The sequence below is a fragment of the Crocuta crocuta genome, unplaced genomic scaffold (assembly GCF_008692635.1).
Source record: "Crocuta crocuta isolate KB4526 unplaced genomic scaffold, BGI_CrCroc_1.0 scaffold52, whole genome shotgun sequence".
NCBI lineage: Eukaryota > Metazoa > Chordata > Mammalia > Carnivora > Hyaenidae > Crocuta > Crocuta crocuta.
The window spans coordinates 1575061-1592096 of NW_027528617.1; the positions used below are offsets into that span (position 1 = coordinate 1575061).

Consider the following 17036-nt stretch of genomic DNA (forward strand, 5'->3'; position numbering starts at 1 on the left):
GTTGTTGCAACTAGATGTAGAACCAATTTGTGAGAAAGAATATTATCACTTTGAATGATCTAGGTTTCTATTATGTCAAGAGGGGAAGGATGGAACAGAAGAAGAGAGCTGCTGTTACTTTTCTCAGAATCTAACTCTGAAAAAGGAAGTTTATAACGGCAATATTTGAGAGTCTACAGTTTTCAGTAAGGTCCTCCACTGTACAATAATAGCAACTTTAAATATTATTCAAATCTATGAGTCGGGGGTCTAGAGAGTAAAAGGGCCAAGTAATTGGATTCCTGGGGAAGCAAGGAGAGCCCTTCTAAGGCATTCTGAGGATAATAAAGCAGGGGGCAGCAGTGTGGGGTGTCGAGGATCACAGCCAGGAGTGTAGGGCCAGTCTCCTATGGAGTGATGCCTTTGAACACCGTCCTTGCTGTGGAAATTGCTTTATTCGAGCTTACCTCCCATGAATTTTTGCTAGATTTCAAATACAACTATTTGATGGAGAGTGCTTTAGTTTTTAATTTGTCCTTAATATTTTACATATTAAGATAATAACTCATCAAAAACTTTCTATATTGGTAAACAAACAAAAAATCTTTCATTCAGATTGGAATGACATGGGGCATCTGGGTGGCTCAGTCGGTTAAGCATCTGACTTCAGCTCAGGTCACCATCCCCTAGTTCATGGGTCTGAGCACCGTGTCCGGCTCTATGCTGACAGCTCAGAGCCTGGAGCTTGTTTCGGATTCTATATCTGTGTCCCTCCCCTGCCCATGGTCTGTCTCACTCTTTCAAAAATGAACATTAAAAAATATTATAAGTTGGAATGACATGATTTCCTTTTTTAATACTAATTTTCTTTTAATGTTCACACTTCATAAAGATCATGCGGGGAAAAGTGTTCATCTATATAATTAATTCTCCCTATAACCTTTTCCAAAATGTTAGAGCTACCAAAAAAGAAAAATCTTAATGGTGGAAATAGTGGATTTCTGGATTTCCTGTTGTAATAATAACAAGTTAATGTCAAATTCAATGCATTCAAATTCCAAAACAAATGTTTAATTATTTATACTCAATCTAAAGAGTTTTGGCACAGAAGTACCTGTGTAGGTGAAGACTTCCCAGAACCTACTGCATTAATGCTTCAGAGGGGGGAAAAAAAAAAACTTGAAGGAGTATTGAGGGGTGATTCTCAGGGGATTTGAGTCCAATAAACAGTTCCAGACAGATGGTAGGGAAAGACTAGCCTACCATACCCTTACTTTTCTCAGAGCGCTTGTTCCTCCCTCACCTCTACCACTTTACCCCACAAGGGCAGAGGAAGGAATAACAAGCTGTCCCCCAGCTCCTGCTCTTTCAGAGGCCTGAGGGACAAATGCCACAGAATGACTCTAGTGGCAGCTCTCCAGTTCCCACCCACAAGTCTGATGATCAGATTTGGGGAAGCTGGGTAGATGCAGGATTCCTAGTGAGTACCGTACACACGGAGAATAAGCAATACAGATTGTTTATGCATCTTCAAACAATCCTGACCTTGGGCAGCTCCGCCCTCACTTGTGTAAGTCTAACACAGGTCACATAGCACTTGGCATTCACCTTCCGTTTTGTCTATTAAGCTTGCACTATATCAATCATGGAGAGAGAATTCCCTGATGACCAGCCATTCAGAGAAGCAAAATAGGGTTTAGCATCAAAATTCGGGGGTTCAGATTTGGTCTCTCCTATTTATTAGTTGTTTATTATCCATAAAATAGAAATGATGGTAATAATACCTGCATCAGAAATATCTACTGGGGCATCTGGGTGGCTCAGTCAGTCAGGCATCTGACTCTTAATTTCATCTCGGGTCATTATCTCACGGTTCATGAGATCAGGCACCACATCAGATTCTGCACTGACAGTGAAGCCTGCTTGGGATTCCCTCTCTCCCTCTCACTGGCTACTTAGCACACACTCTCTCCCTTTCTCTAAAAATCAATAAATAAACTTTTTTTAAAAAAAAGAAGTATCTAACAAGGATTAAATCAGATAATTTATAAAGCTCCTAGCTCCTAGCACCTAGCACAGAATAAGAGTTCAAAGTTAGGTATTAGGCATATGATTTGTTATTCCAGGAAATGACACATCAGGACATGTCTGTTAAAGATGGCTGAGGCCCCATATTGTGCATAGAAAGAGCTGGAGCAGAGGAGTATCCCCCAGTGCCTCTGCCAAAAGCAACTTGAAAGTTAGACTTTTGTTTTTGAACTGCAAAGGTTCGACAGCAGTGAACAAGAAATAAAGGCCAGTAGCCATTTCCTCTGGAATCTGGCTAGTGATTCATCATCTGGGAATTAACTCCACTTGTGGGTAGAAATAAACAAATCCTCCTCCCTGCAACCCTATAAAACTACTTAGAGTTATTCTAATTCTGTTCTGTGCCTAATCCCCACCTCCCAAAACATGTAAAATAACTGCATTCTGCAACCCAGTGTAGCACTTTTGAGGTATGGATGCTGAATAGCAAAGATGCATATCTTTCTGTGAATACTGAATATTTTTTCCATTATAGGATTTAACAATAATGATATAGATAAGCTCTGTATTGAAATAAGTAAACCCTTAATGTCAAAATTTGTCTTTTATTTCCTTTCACAGACCACTTTTTATTTCATAGTGTATTATTATACTATTATTCATAAAGCACATTTAGTGAATACTTAATTCAAAATGATTGTGAAGAATAGAGTTATCTCCCATAATTTTAGTTCTACATGTTTTCCAGCATACACAATTTGTTTCAAGCAAAATAGAAAAATCCCTATCCTCATAAAATCATTGCTCTTTCTTACAGAGAATATGTCATTTCATACACATCCTTTAAGGTTTCTCAGAGATGAAGAATCAGTTAGCATACAAAATGAAGTCTGTTCCACAATTAGTATCCAGCTCATAGTCATTGGGACTACTTGGAGAATTTTAAAAAATCCCTTGCCTCAAGCCTGTGCTCCTCTCCTTTAATTTGTGCTACCTACCACCTAAATTGAAGTTGCCTAGATATCCATTTTCTAAATTATTCATTCTCTCTCTCACTATTAGCTTTCTTACCTCTTATCTGTCTTTTCTGGAGGAAGAGGAAGCCATACCTAGGAGAGAAAGAGGAAATAGAATTAGGAAATCATGAAGAGGCAGAACATGCTTCCCCCATTCCTAGTCAAGCCCAGGCTAAGGGGACAGGAGAGCCCTAAATGAGATAAGAACCGAAGTTTTGATATTATACTTGACAGGAATTTTTATTTACTAAAACAAAACTTTCTTATGATTAAAGGAACCAGAAAGCTATTAGACCTGCCAAACATTTCATCCAGGTCAGGAAAGAGTAATTCCAAAAGCAGGTTTGAAAAAAAAAAAAACAAACAGACAACAATTCAGACACCACAGAGTCTAATTTGTTTGATAAAATAACTACACAACTTATAATGTGTTTTGAAGTAGGTATAAAACAAGAGCTATGGAGTCAACAGAAAGCAGGAATTACATAGAAAGCAAAAGCTTTCTGGTGACTATATCAAGGCAGGCTAAAATCTCTGGCCTGCTCAGGGTTAGGACATTATATGAAATAAATAAATTAGGTAGTACAATCAATTAGGACAACACAAAAACACAAAAGAAAGAAAAGCTGGGTTATACTTGCTCTTCTTTAGTTAATGCTTCACAGTTAAAAATATATTGGAATTCTTTTTTTTTTTTTTTTTTTTTTTGGTATTTCCTGCAAGCCCAGTGAGTATTGAGCAATATGGGATTAGTTTAAAAACCATAAATTATTCTATATTGTGGGAAGACATGCATGACCAGTAGATGAAGTGGCACTAATAAGCCAGAGTAAACTGTATATGAATCTCTCTTTCCTGCACGCAGCCTGTTTTTTATTTCTTTCCAAAAGCAAGACAAGAAGTTTGCTTTTCTCTTTGATGGTCTTTTACAATATGTCTGATAATTAAAATTTCCTTAAAACAGATAGATGTTTTTATTTTGTTCTGCCTTTACTGAGCAGGAATTCTTCTGTCAATAGATACATAGGGCCTATGATTCCTCAAGGAGGAGGCATGTGATCCACTTTTAAACAATACGGTAAGGTGGAGGTAACGCTGCATGACTTCCAAGGCTAGGTCAGAAGACCTAGCTGGTCAGATAACCAGCTCCCACTTTGTTTCCTAAGATACTGGCTTTGGGACCCCCAACTGCCACACAGAGAGGATTGCCCTGATGTCGCCATACTTTGAGGAAGCCCAGGAAATAAGGAGAGGCCTCACGAAAGTGTTCCAGTTGATACCCCTGTTGACGTCTCAGCTGACAAATAACATCCACCAGACAAATGAGAGAAGATATTTCCAAATGATTCCAGACCCCAACCCTTGAGTCACCCCTAGCCATTAAGTCTTCCCAACCAAGGCCCCAGATGATGAGCAGAAACAAGCTATGTGAATTATACCTTATCCAAATTCCTGATCCACAGAAACTGTAAGCATAATAAAATGTGTATTTTAAGCTACAAATTTGGGAATGATTTGTTATACAACAATAGTAGGTACAATAATACATTTTTTTGCAAAATATTGACTGACCTGGCTAGTTTCTAGAATTTACAAACTCTGCCAGTCTCTTTAGCTTATCAATCACATTTTCCCTTACACATCTGCTATGAGTTGAGTTGTGTCTCAAAATCTTCATATGAAGTCCTAGCTCAAGTACCTCAGAATTGTACCTCAGTATCTTATTTGGTGATAAAGTTTATACGGAAATAATCAAGTTAAAATAAGGTTATTAGAATGGGCCCTAATCCAATATGATTCATATTCTCATAAAAGGGGGGAAACTTGGAGACAGACATGTATACAAGGAGAAAGCCATCTGAAGATAAAGATGGCCATTTCCAGCCAAGGAGGGAATCCTAGAACTGATCCTTCTCTCACAACAACTCTGTCAATGCCTTCATTTCTGATTTCTGGTCTCCAGAACTGTAATACAATAAATTTTTGTTGTATAAGCCACCCAATTTGTTGTGCTTCATTATGAGATCCCTAGACAACAAATACAGCATCCAAGCTACAGTCAGTAGTCAGGCAGGTTCCAGGCTCTGAGCTGTCAGCACAGAGCCCAATGGGTGGCTCAAAACCCACGAACAGTTAGATCATGACCTGAGCCGAAGTCAGACTTAACCGACTGAGCCACCCAGGCTCCCCAAGATTAGCATTCTTTTTAAAATAAAACTCAATGTTGTCATGAATTGAGGGAAAAGGAGCTTCCAGATAAGATCCCAGTCCTACCCACACTTTGTCAGACTCTAAGCACAGGACCTAGTGGAGCCACACTGTACCCAGGCTTCTGACTAACAGAGCCGTGAGATTAAAACATGAGTGCTGTTCTAAGCCACTAAATTCATGGTGATTTTCAATGGCAGCAATAGAATAATACATCTATCAAGTATCAAAAGACCATAAATAGGCCTACACATATTATAAAAGTGACCCTGAAGTGTTGAAGGATGTTATTGTCAACAAATAGTGCTGGGTTCATTTGATTTCTATATTTTGAAACAATGTGTCTAGACCACTATTTCATATCATATACAAAGTAAATTCTAGATGGATTGCAGATTTAAAAGTAGGGAGGTGGGTGCTAAGATTTTAGAGAAAAACTTTACTGAGGTATTATTGGCAAATAAAATTGCATATATTTAGGTTGCTAAATATGCTTTTTTAAGTTTTTTAATTTATTTTGAGAAAATAGAGCCATCAGGGAAGGGGGAAGATACAGAGGGAGACAGAATACCAAGCGGGCTCCATGGTGTCAGCACAGAGCCCAATGTGGGGCTTGAGCTCACGAACCATGATATCATGACCTGAGCCAAATCAGGAGATGGACACTTAACCAACTGAGCCACCCAGGTGCCCCGTGAAATGTGGGGTTTTTTTAAAGGTGTACACTATGATGCTTTAATATACATATACATTGTGAACTGATTACCACAATCAAGTCAATTAACACATCCATCACCTCACATAGTTACCATTTGTGTGCATGTATAGTGAGACATTTAAGATCTACTCTCAGCAAAATTCAAGTGTATAATACAGAGCCACCAGAGTCTGTACATTACAGAATCTATTCATCATATAACTGAAAACGTGACCAACGTCTCCCCATCCCCCCCACCCCAGCTCCTGGCAACCACCATTCTATGAGTTCAACTTTTTAAGAATTTACATAGAGGTGCAATCACACAGTATTTGTCTTTCTTTGTTTGACTTATTTCACTTAGCATAATGCCCTCTAGGCTCATCCATGTTGTTGCAAATGGCAGTAATTCCTTCTTTTATGGCTAAGTAATATTCCAATGTGTGTGCATGTGTGGGTATATCATATCTTTTTATTCATTCATCTGTAGATGGACACTTACAGGGTTTCCATATCTTGACCTTGTGAATAATGGTGCAGTGAACATGGAAGTGCACATACCTCTTTAAGACACTAATTTCAATTCCTTCAGGAATATACCCAGAAGTGGAATTGCTAAATCATATGGAAGTTCTATTTTTAATTTTTTAAGAATCTCCATAATGTTTTCCATAATGACTGTGCCAATACATCACCACCAACATTGTACAGCGTTCCCTTTTCTCCACATCCTTGCTAATACTTATCTCCTATTTCAAAATAATCATTCTAATAGGTATGACGTGATCATTCACTGTGGTTTTGATTTTCCCTGATGATTAGCGATACTGAACATCTTTTCATGTACTTGTTGACTACTCATGTATCTTCTTTGGAAAAATATCTATTTGGTCCCTTGCCCAGTTTTTAATCAGGTTATTTGGGTTTTTGATCTTTATAATCTTGAGGTAGCAAAAGATTCCTAAAATAGGATTCAAAGAGTGCAAACTATAAAGATACCATTAAATTTCTTAAAAATTGGGACTATCATAAATTAATAACTTTTCTCCATCAAAAGATATTAGTAAAAAAAGTAAAAAGACAATCCATGGAGTGGGAAAATATATTAATAATGCATACATCTGACAAAGGACAAGTATCCTAAATATATTTTTTAAAAAAACTTCTGCAAATGAATAAGAAAAAATCAGACAATCCAATCAAAAAAATTAACAAATGACCTAAAGAAACATTTTACAAAGGAGAATATCAAAAAGGCTGACACATTTAATAAAATGTGCTGACTTCATTAGTCATAGGGAAATGCAAATAAAACCACAATGATGCTATTGCACACCTAGCAGAATGGCTACAATGATAGCTGAGGTGTAGAACAGCTGGAACTTTTATATACTGCTCGTGAGAGAATAAATTGGTATAACTTTGGACACTATTTAGCAGTATCTACTAAAACTGAACATAGCCATAGTCTGTGACCCAGCAGTTGCATTCCTAGGTATAAACTCAATAGACGTGTAAACATATGTTTGCCAAAACACAGGCATTAGAATGTTCACACCAGCATGACTGGTAATAAAGCTAATTTCCAAAACCTGGAAATGACATGTGCTAGTTCCCAGTTACTGTTTCTCAGCTCCAAAACCACCATTTTGTACCCTGCTTTATAATGATGAAACTAGAATTCTGCAAACCACATTTCTACTTTGTCAGATAAATCTGTTATGTCAGGTTCTGCCAGTGGAGGCGCTAAAGAGAGACTAGAGGGTTGGAAGAGGAGAGGGAAGTGGATTCCTTCCGGTTTTGCTTCCTGTTCCCGTCAGTATCATCCCAATAATGATCCTTCATTCTGGAATTAGCAACTTTTGCAGTTTCCAGTTTTTTCCTCTCTCCGAGAACAACCCCCCCCCCCATCCCCTTCAAAAATATCAGCACCATCCAGCCCCTGGAGAGACCCCTTTCTCCAACATCCTGACACACCAGCATCAGTTGACCAGCTATGCTTCTTCAGCTTTCTTGGTTAGTTTTTTTTTCTTCAGTTTTTATTTAAATTCCAATTAGTTAACATAGAATGTATATTCATTTCAGGTATACAATACAGTATTCAACACTGCCATACAATACCTGGTACTCATCACAGCAAGTGATCACCTATTTAACCCATCCCCTCACCCACCTCCCCTCTGGTAAACATCAGATTATTCTTCATAGTTGCCTTTTTGGATGCCTCAGTAGCAGCTCTGCAGAACACCTCCTTCAAATTCTAGGTTCTGATAATATCAACTTCTCCTCTTTGCCCAAGAGCCTTATAGGTGCTTCCTGCAATTATTATCTTTGCATGTCCTTAATGTTCTCTTTGACTCTTCAGTCCTCCAATACCTACTTAACTAATTATTTATATTAAATTATCTCTTTTGAAATAATTGATACGTTGATAGTCTATCAAGAGTAGAACGGATATAGTGTAATATATTCCGAACATGGAATTCTACACAAAAATGAGAATGAATAACCTACTACTAAACCTAATGATCCAGATGAATCTTCTTAATGAGAGTAAGTAAAAGAAACCAAACAGAAAAACTGCGTAGAATATATGATTCTATTAATATAAAATATAAAACAATGTACAGTGTTTAGAAGTCAGGATAGTAGTTACCTTTGGGAAGAGGTAGGGGGTGTTGGCTGGTGGCTCTAGAGCACAGGGTGTCTGCAGTACTGGGAACACTCTGTGTCCTGATCTGGGCTTCATGACACAACAGTGTTCAGGTTGTGAGACTTCACTGAGTTTTATAATGTGATCACTTTTCTGTATGATTATCATGCATCTATAAAATATTTAAACAATAATGTAGCTATCAGTTGTAAGCTAATGTCAGTTTATGTTATAAAAATGTCTTTATATATTCAAAAAAGGGGAGAAGTGAGTATTTTATATTTTTAAATTTAAAATGGTTTAAAATTAAGATATTATACAAAAATAGGCACCGTTCTTTTTAATAACAGTCTTTTTGCATAATGCTTCCCATTTGCTCTTTGTAGTTCTCATTTCTTTTAGAAACGTGTATAGTACCTTTAGAGCACCCCAGCTGGTCTTATCACCATGGTTTATAAGGACATGAGAAAACTGGAAATGACTTAAGAAATGAATCCTACATTTGTTCTTGAAAACCTGCCAAAACTTTAAATCTTGGTTCCTGTCTTCCTTTTCAGTGTATATGCCCTAATATCAACTAAAAATCTATAACTGCTTCTTTTCTGCTTTCTTTATAGCTATTTTTGTACCTTTTCCACACCCCACATGTTTGATGGTACTTGTTACATCCTCAGCCTCCCTGATGCAATTTATACTACTGGGCTGGACTGTTTGTTCTCTATAGTCATACCTTCTGTATACAATGATCTGACTGCAGCCCAGACTTTCCCATAACATTACTGAAGGGTCATCCATTCAATACCTTCTCCATTCTCATATCCGAGTCCTGGCCCTTCCTGGTCTTCCAGGTCCTGCCCTCTCATAAGAAATAGCCAAACAGATAATTTTCACAAACAAACACACTCATAAAATGAGAGCACAGGTAAATATACAGAGCATTGCCAGTATGCCCCATAGGGTATTTCACTCAGAGTCTGAATAAGAATCTGTTAAAATCATTTATTTATACCATCAGTATTTATCGTACATCCATAACACCAGCTCCATTTCCAGATTTTGAGTCTACCCTGGAAATTCACGAAGCCAACTTTTTAGTCCTGGCTCTTCCACATTCTAGCTATCTGATTAGAACTGCATTATTTAATATTTCTAGGCCTTAATTTCTTTGTCTGTAAACAGTATTACAACATTTCTAAGGTTTCATAGTTATATAAGGATAAGCCTTACTGGGAAAATTTAAGTTAAGAAGGGAAAGACATAAGTTTTAGTAAAGCACAGTTAATTGGGCATGTATTCTCTTTCATAAATCCCACAGGAAAATGAATAAAAAAGAGAAGAATTAAAAGGAGATATAAGAAAAGAAATTTTTAAAGTATTTAAAAAAAAGAATGGACAACAGCAAATGAGAACTATTTCAACAAATTTACTGGAAAGAAGATGGAGTAGGGATAATTAATTTAGTAATATAACCTGTCACCTAACTGTCTGGAGGGAGGTATACCAGTAACCTAGTTCATTTGTTCTCTAGATGCTCAGGGCTAGGATATATGAGTTCCCATGGAAAAATAGGGCTAAAACCAGGGCCTGGTCAAAAATTTGTATGTTTGTATATGAAGTAGTTAGAAGTCTAGGTCCCCATCCCACCTCACTTATAAAGGACTAGAAATTGACTCAGAGAAGTATGGACTCATGAAATCAAAGAACCATGTGGGGAATAGAAAACAGAGAAGAGGATTAAGTCAAAATCTGAATACAATTTTCAGCCACTTTCTTCTAAGTATGCTTTCAGAATAGCAGCCAGACACACACACCACCTCTCTCACACCCTCACTCCCCAAGTCATGTTGCATTTAAATACATTCAAAATGTTGTTGATGCATGTGACAAGAATGTAATATTTGGAAAAATTAACAAAAACATCTTAGCAAACTTAGCAGATGAAAAGATGAGAGAATTATTAACTGCAGGAAAAAGTATTATATGAGAAAGAGGTGTGGTGTAGTATGTAATGTGGCTTAATAGTGTATAATTTGCACAGTTTTAACAATGTTAACACTGAGTATTGATTTAACCTAAAATTATCATGTACATTGGAGGTGAGGGAAGTAGAGTGGCTGGACATGGGAATGTCCTGGGTATGATTGGTCTTCAATATACTCACTTACCCTTTCAACATACCTTCTCAATTACAGAGACTAGGAAGCTAAAAATGGCCATATTTCCCACATGGCCTTGAAGCTACAGGTCTGGATAGAATTTAAGTTCTATCATAAGATGCACTTGCTTGGGATTTGGAAGGCCATGGTGAGGCAAAGGCCATTTCCTTGTAGCTGTGACTACTGGTAAACAAGGTTGAACAGATAAGATTGTTTACAGTGTCAGACCTCACATTCCAATGTCTATTTAGGACTTTATGGGTGTGCCATGCACTCTACTTGGTATGCCATTGAATCCAATAGTCTTGTGGTGGCCTTTGCCTCCCACTCAATTGTTGCCTGCCCATCCCCCCAAAAATTTGGTAATCACCTAGTTCCCTGCTCTGAATCCCTAGAACAGTTGAAGTTTCCAGAACTGAACAGTGGTACTGGGAGAAAACTAAATCCCAAATGACAAAGTGAGAAACAGCAATACGAGCACATTATTTAGAAATCTAGAATTTCCTAGGAGGGAAGTCAGCTAACAGGGTGGGGCGAGTAGCCTTAGAGAACAGGCCTGGGAAGATACAGAAGTGAATACAATTTACAAATTATACTGCAGCTACCCTAAATGCATAATCTGGATTTGGCCTCATTCATCTAATATCATTGCTATAAAATTAAAGATAATATTACTGTAGGGCACTTTTAAACAGTTTCAATCATACACATATGCCAATTGTCTTCTCTAAAACTTTTTCTTATATTGGGTGTATAGTATTCATACAGCCAAAGGAAAAAACATATTCAAGTATTCCACAATCTATCTCGCCATACATCCTTTCACTGACCTCTGAAAACAGAAGAATCAGTATGTGTTACTACAACGTTTTGATGCTTTCTTTTTAACATATATACAAGGAGTCTTACTTCCCGTCTCCCTCAGATCTCTAAGAATTTTCAGGAAGCTTATGTTTCCATGACGTTTTTGGTTCTGTTTCTACTGAATTACCATTTTGAATTTGCTAATTCTTACAGCCCACACAGATTCACACAAGGAGCATATCTCATTTCCTTGCTCTTCTTCATCCCATCCCTGCAACCACTCAGAAAAAAAATTTTTTAAATTAAGAAATGCTCGATGCACATACTTTCACACATGCTTTTAAGAGGAGCTGACTATCAAAGTTTGGGGAAAATAGAGGAAATTTACTTTGGAGAAATATAAGCATCTAAAAAATAATTTTACATTCTTGTTCCTAAAAAGCCCTATCACAAATGACTTGTGATCATTTCTACAAGTTGCCTCCTGCCTTGCTGCTCAAGCTTTTAGGTCTTTCCTTTGGGGCTCCACCTCTCAGAGGAAGAAAAAAAGTCATAGTTTCTTATATGGAAAAATTAAAGTCAAGGCAACTTTCTCCTTCAGACTCATCTCGGGGCTGCCCATTACACAGTAGAGGAATCTGCAGAAACTTTAAAACTATAGCTGTCAGAAATATCACATGTTTGCACGTATAGGAGGATTAGGAGGAACTTAACTGAGGACCATGGGGGAGAAGAAGGGGGGAAATGGTGGGGGAAAGGGAGAGAGGCAAACCATGAGAGATTCTTGAATGCTGAGAAACAAATTGAGGACTGAAGGATGTGGGGGGGAGGGGGGAGATGGGCATGGAGGAGGGCACTTGTGGGGATGAGCACTGGGTGTTATATGGAAACCAATTTGACAATAAACTATTTGCAAAAAAAATAAAAATAAAAATAATTAAAAAAAAATTATAGCTGTCAGGTCAGCCACAGCACATATTCTGAACAGAGTCAAAACTTTCCCCAGAGAGGGTTTATAGGAAGAGAAGTTTTAATTCAAACTGCATGAAAAATGACTTTCCGATTATCAGAAAAGCAAAATGATGAAAGGAATGTGAAAATGAAATGAAAATGTGTCCTATTTGAAAATATTATGAAAGGATAAATAGTAATGTCTCCTGAATAGTTTATAGCTTTTTATTATCTTTTCGCCACTGTGTGATAAATCTGTATTCACGGACTCCCTTAGAAGTACATAGAATAAGATTAGGTAAAGAAACCCAAAGTTATCCATGAAAACAAATTCCTCACTCTATGTGTGTGTGTATGTGTGTGTGTGCCTGCATGCATGTGTGCGTGTATGTGTGTGTGAGATGATGGTTTTTATTTAATCATGTTTTTAAACCATTAAATTTTTTTCTGCTTTGGCAAACACATTATTGGCAATATCTCTCAATTTTTGTGTGATATTTTGATTTCCACATAAGCAGCCATTGGATTAAAGTGTAACTTTAAAACACTTTCATTCAGCAAACTAGTTTCTAAGACTGCAGAGAGATGAGTATCTTTTTTTAGAAAACTACTCTTATTCAGAGTTTGTGGACCCACTTTCCTCATTAAAGATTGAAACTAGCAGATGAAAGAAGCTGAAAACTGAAAGGACAATCCCTATGAATATTTATTTATTACTTCTATTTATTAATAAGAAATACATAAGTGAATTTGTTATTTTTCAGGCCTTTTAAATGAGCTTAATTGAATTATAATTTACATGTCACAGAACTTGCCTGTTGTAAGTATACAATTATTTTTAGCAAATTTGTAGAATTATGTAACAACCACCACAATCCAATTTTAAAATATTTCCATCACAGCAAAAAGTTTTCTGGTACCTATTTTCAGCCATTCCCATTTCTACTCCCAGCCCCGGCAACAACTGGTTTACTTTTTGTCTGTATAGATTTACAATTTCTTAACATTTCTTATAAATGAAATGATGCAATATATAGTCTTCTGTGTTTGATTTCTTTTGCTTAATAAAATATTTTAAGGTCATCCATATTGTAACATGTATCAATAGTTATTCTTTTTCACTGCTGAATAATATCCCATTGTGTGGACAGATATACCATATTTTGTTTATCTGTTTATCAGTTCATGGATTTCTGGGTTGCTTCCACTTTTTTTGTCTATTATAAATAATGCTGCTATAAGCTTTCACGTGCAAATTTCTGTATGGACACAAATTTCCACTTCTTCAATTGGTGGGTCATATGGTAATTCTATGTTTAACTTTTCACTATTTCCAAAGCAGCTGTTCCATTTTTGTATTCATACCAGCAGTGTAAAAGAGTTCCAATTTCTATACATCCTGAAAACTTGCTAGTGTTTTTTATTATTATTACAGCTACTTTGGGAGCTACAGACTTTACATAGTCTAGATGCAAATACTTTACCAGGTATAATATTTACAAATATATTCTTTCAATCTGTGGCTGTCTTTTAATTTTCTTAAGACTTTCAGGTTTTGAAATGGGGGGAAATGTAATTCACTCAATATTATGTAAGAAAGATATTTAATCTAATGATTTTATTTTTTTTTAATTCTCAGAAACAAACTTTAGAGTTTCTGGATAATGACGGAATTTGACCTGAATTAAAGTCTACTTCCTAGAGGATAAACTATAATATAAGGAAAAATTTTATACTAATATATTTTGATATAAGGCTAGTGGTTTACAGCTAACTCACTTGCAGGGGTCAGTGGAGAGTAGGAGTGCGGGTGGTGTGTGTGTAGACCTGATTTTTAAGCATTTCCAATTTCCATGGAGTAAATATTTCCCCAGACTCTTTCAAGGTTTAATATCCAGCTCACAAAATACCTGAATATTTAGCTATTGCCCCTAGAGAGCCAGAAGCAGCTAGCTCTAGCATACTACTGAAAATCTATAATTGGACTGTTAACAAGAAGTCTTGAAGAGAAACTCCTTTAAAAAGAAAAAAAAGGAGGGGGGGCGCCTTGTGGTTCAGTCAGCTGAGCATCCAACTCTTGATTTTGTGTCAAGTGATGATCTCACAGTTGTGAGATCAAGCCCAGCATCAGCATCAGGCTCTGCGCTGGGCATGGAACCTGCTTGGGATTCTGTCTCCCTCACTCTCTCTGCCCCTCCTCTTTGCACATGCTCCCTCTCTCTCAAAAATAATTATATTTAATTTAATATTTACTAAATCCAACTTCTTTGGAGGAATTTGCATGTTACCAAGAAAGAAATCACTGATACTTCACATTAGAATGAAAGGAAGATGGGGACGCCTGGGTGGCTCAGTCAGTTAAGCGCCTGACTTTGGCTCAGGTCATGATCTCACAGTTTGTGGGTTCGAACCCCATGTCAGGCTCTGTACTGATAGCTAGCTAAGAGCCTGGAGCCTGTTTCAGATTCTGTGTCTCCCTCCCTCTTTGATCCTCCTTTGCTCACACTGTCTCTCTCTCTCTCTCAGAAATAAATAAAAAAACATTAAACACTTTTTTAAAAAGAATGAAAGGAAGATGAAGGGGTTTTTTGGTGGGGAAGGGGAGAGTCCTCTTGAATGCAAACAAAAGAAAGAGGGGCAAAAAGAGAATGAGAAGAAAATTCCAAGCAGGCTCAATGTTTTCAATGTAGAGCTCTACTTGGTGCTCGAATTCGTGAACCATGAGATCACGACCTGAGCACAAATCAAGAGTTGCAGGCTTAACTGACTGAGCCACCCAGATGCCCTTGAAGATGAGTTGTTAAGTATTCAAGTCTACAGATTAAAAAAAATAAATAAGTAAATTCTACAAAGGTTGAAAATGAAAATAAAAGTACTCTCTGGAGCAGAAAATGGGGAATATTTTAAAACAGTGGTATCACTACTATTAATCAGGCAAATCAATTGTAGTGAACTATGATAGCTCTGCAGAACTCATTCCATGTGGTTTGAGTGGTACTGACCCTTCCCATCTCCCTACAGCTGCAAACACACAACACTGGTCAGTCAGCGGACTTCACCCTCTTATCCTCTGAGATTGGTTCAGGAAAGGCAGATGAACCAAATCCAGAGCCCTTCCTTGAACTTTTGCTGAAAGGAGCAAGAAAGAGATACACTCTTTTTGCTGGGTACATTGGGCATGAGGACAACAGAAGCCTGGAGTTGTAGTTTTCCTAAATGGTGGACCACTCTTCTCCCACTATTTAGTCATAGGATTTGGAAAGGAATAAAAAACATCAACTATCCCATCTCTCTATAGTGAAAAGCATTCTCCCTGGCTACAGTGGTAATCTAGGAGTAATCTAATTAAAGCCAAGTTCAGGACTTTCAATCAGAGGTTAGGGAAGTTGAATGATCTCTTTCCCAGGAAATGACCTAATGGCCTCTAGCAGTCATGAGAAAAGTCAGCCTGAGGGTAAATCTAACACAAGAAGGATGGCAAAGCCTAGAGATTCTCAGAGAAAGATCCAAAGCCCTGAGGAAGCCATTCTTGAAGATGGTGTGTGAACAAATAAGTCTTTTTTTTATTTTATTTTACTCAGTTTAAAATCAATGTTCTATTACTTACAACAAAACCATCCTATCTGCTTCCACATCTTTGTACTCGGAGTTGTTTTTGTTTTTTCAACTTTTCAGTATCACTTAACACTGCCAACCCCTTTTTGGAATTTTGTCCTCCGGGGCTTCAACCCTTCATTCCTCGTTTGTTCTTTAAAGGCATGCAGCATATCCATGGAAAGACATAAACAGCACAGCATATCACTGTTGATCCAGGATCATTTCTTCTTTCTCACCATCACCCTCTTTTCACGTAGGCATATTGACCCAATTTTGGACTGCATGCTCACTCTAACCTTGCACATCATCAGAACAGTGCATCTGCTAATTACCTTCTGACTCCCTATGGTCCCTCAGGTAAGAAACATCCTGCCTTGGAGCCCAACCTAGGGTCCTGAGACTTGACCAGGCTGATCCCACAGGACACAGGACATAGGACATTGCCAAGAAAGGGAATCACACATCTGTGTCAGCACTTAACTACTGGTTCCCTTCCTGCGTTTTGACAACTCTATTTCAGTTATTTTCAATAGCTCTACTGGTCATAGTATTTCCCCAGGTTCCAGTGCCACAGAGTAATCCCAATTTTTATAGTCAAATAAAAATAAATCCACAAAAATTGAGTTATCTGTCCAAGTCAATAGTGACAAAATCAGGCTTGGAATTCAACTTTCTAAAGCCCAGGGAAGTGTTTTATTTACTCCTATAGCAGGTGGAACAGCCTTTGTTGAGCAAACTCCATGGAACACTTTATATTTGATTCTGGGAGTGACATTTTAAGCAGAATATTGATATCATAAGACCTTCTAAGAAGGAAGGATCCAAAAGCCTTTTTCAGGTGAGGAAAGTAAAGGGACTAAAAATGTTTTCTCTTGGGATGAAAATTCATAGGAGAGAGCAGACAGCTGTCTCAAATATCTAAACATCTGGGCTGAATAAAGAAAACC

At 37.4% G+C, this 17036-nt stretch overlaps 1 long non-coding RNA gene across 1 annotated transcript in view; it reads right to left on the reverse strand.

Annotated features, from left to right (window-relative positions):
* Positions 1 to 17036, reverse strand: part of LOC144224146 (uncharacterized) — a 524297-nt gene that overhangs the window by 486311 nt on the left and 20950 nt on the right. Inside the window, exon 2 of the long non-coding RNA XR_013332956.1 lies at positions 3079 to 3116. This is a non-coding gene — a long non-coding RNA (uncharacterized LOC144224146). The remainder of the gene's footprint in view (positions 1 to 3078; positions 3117 to 17036) is intronic.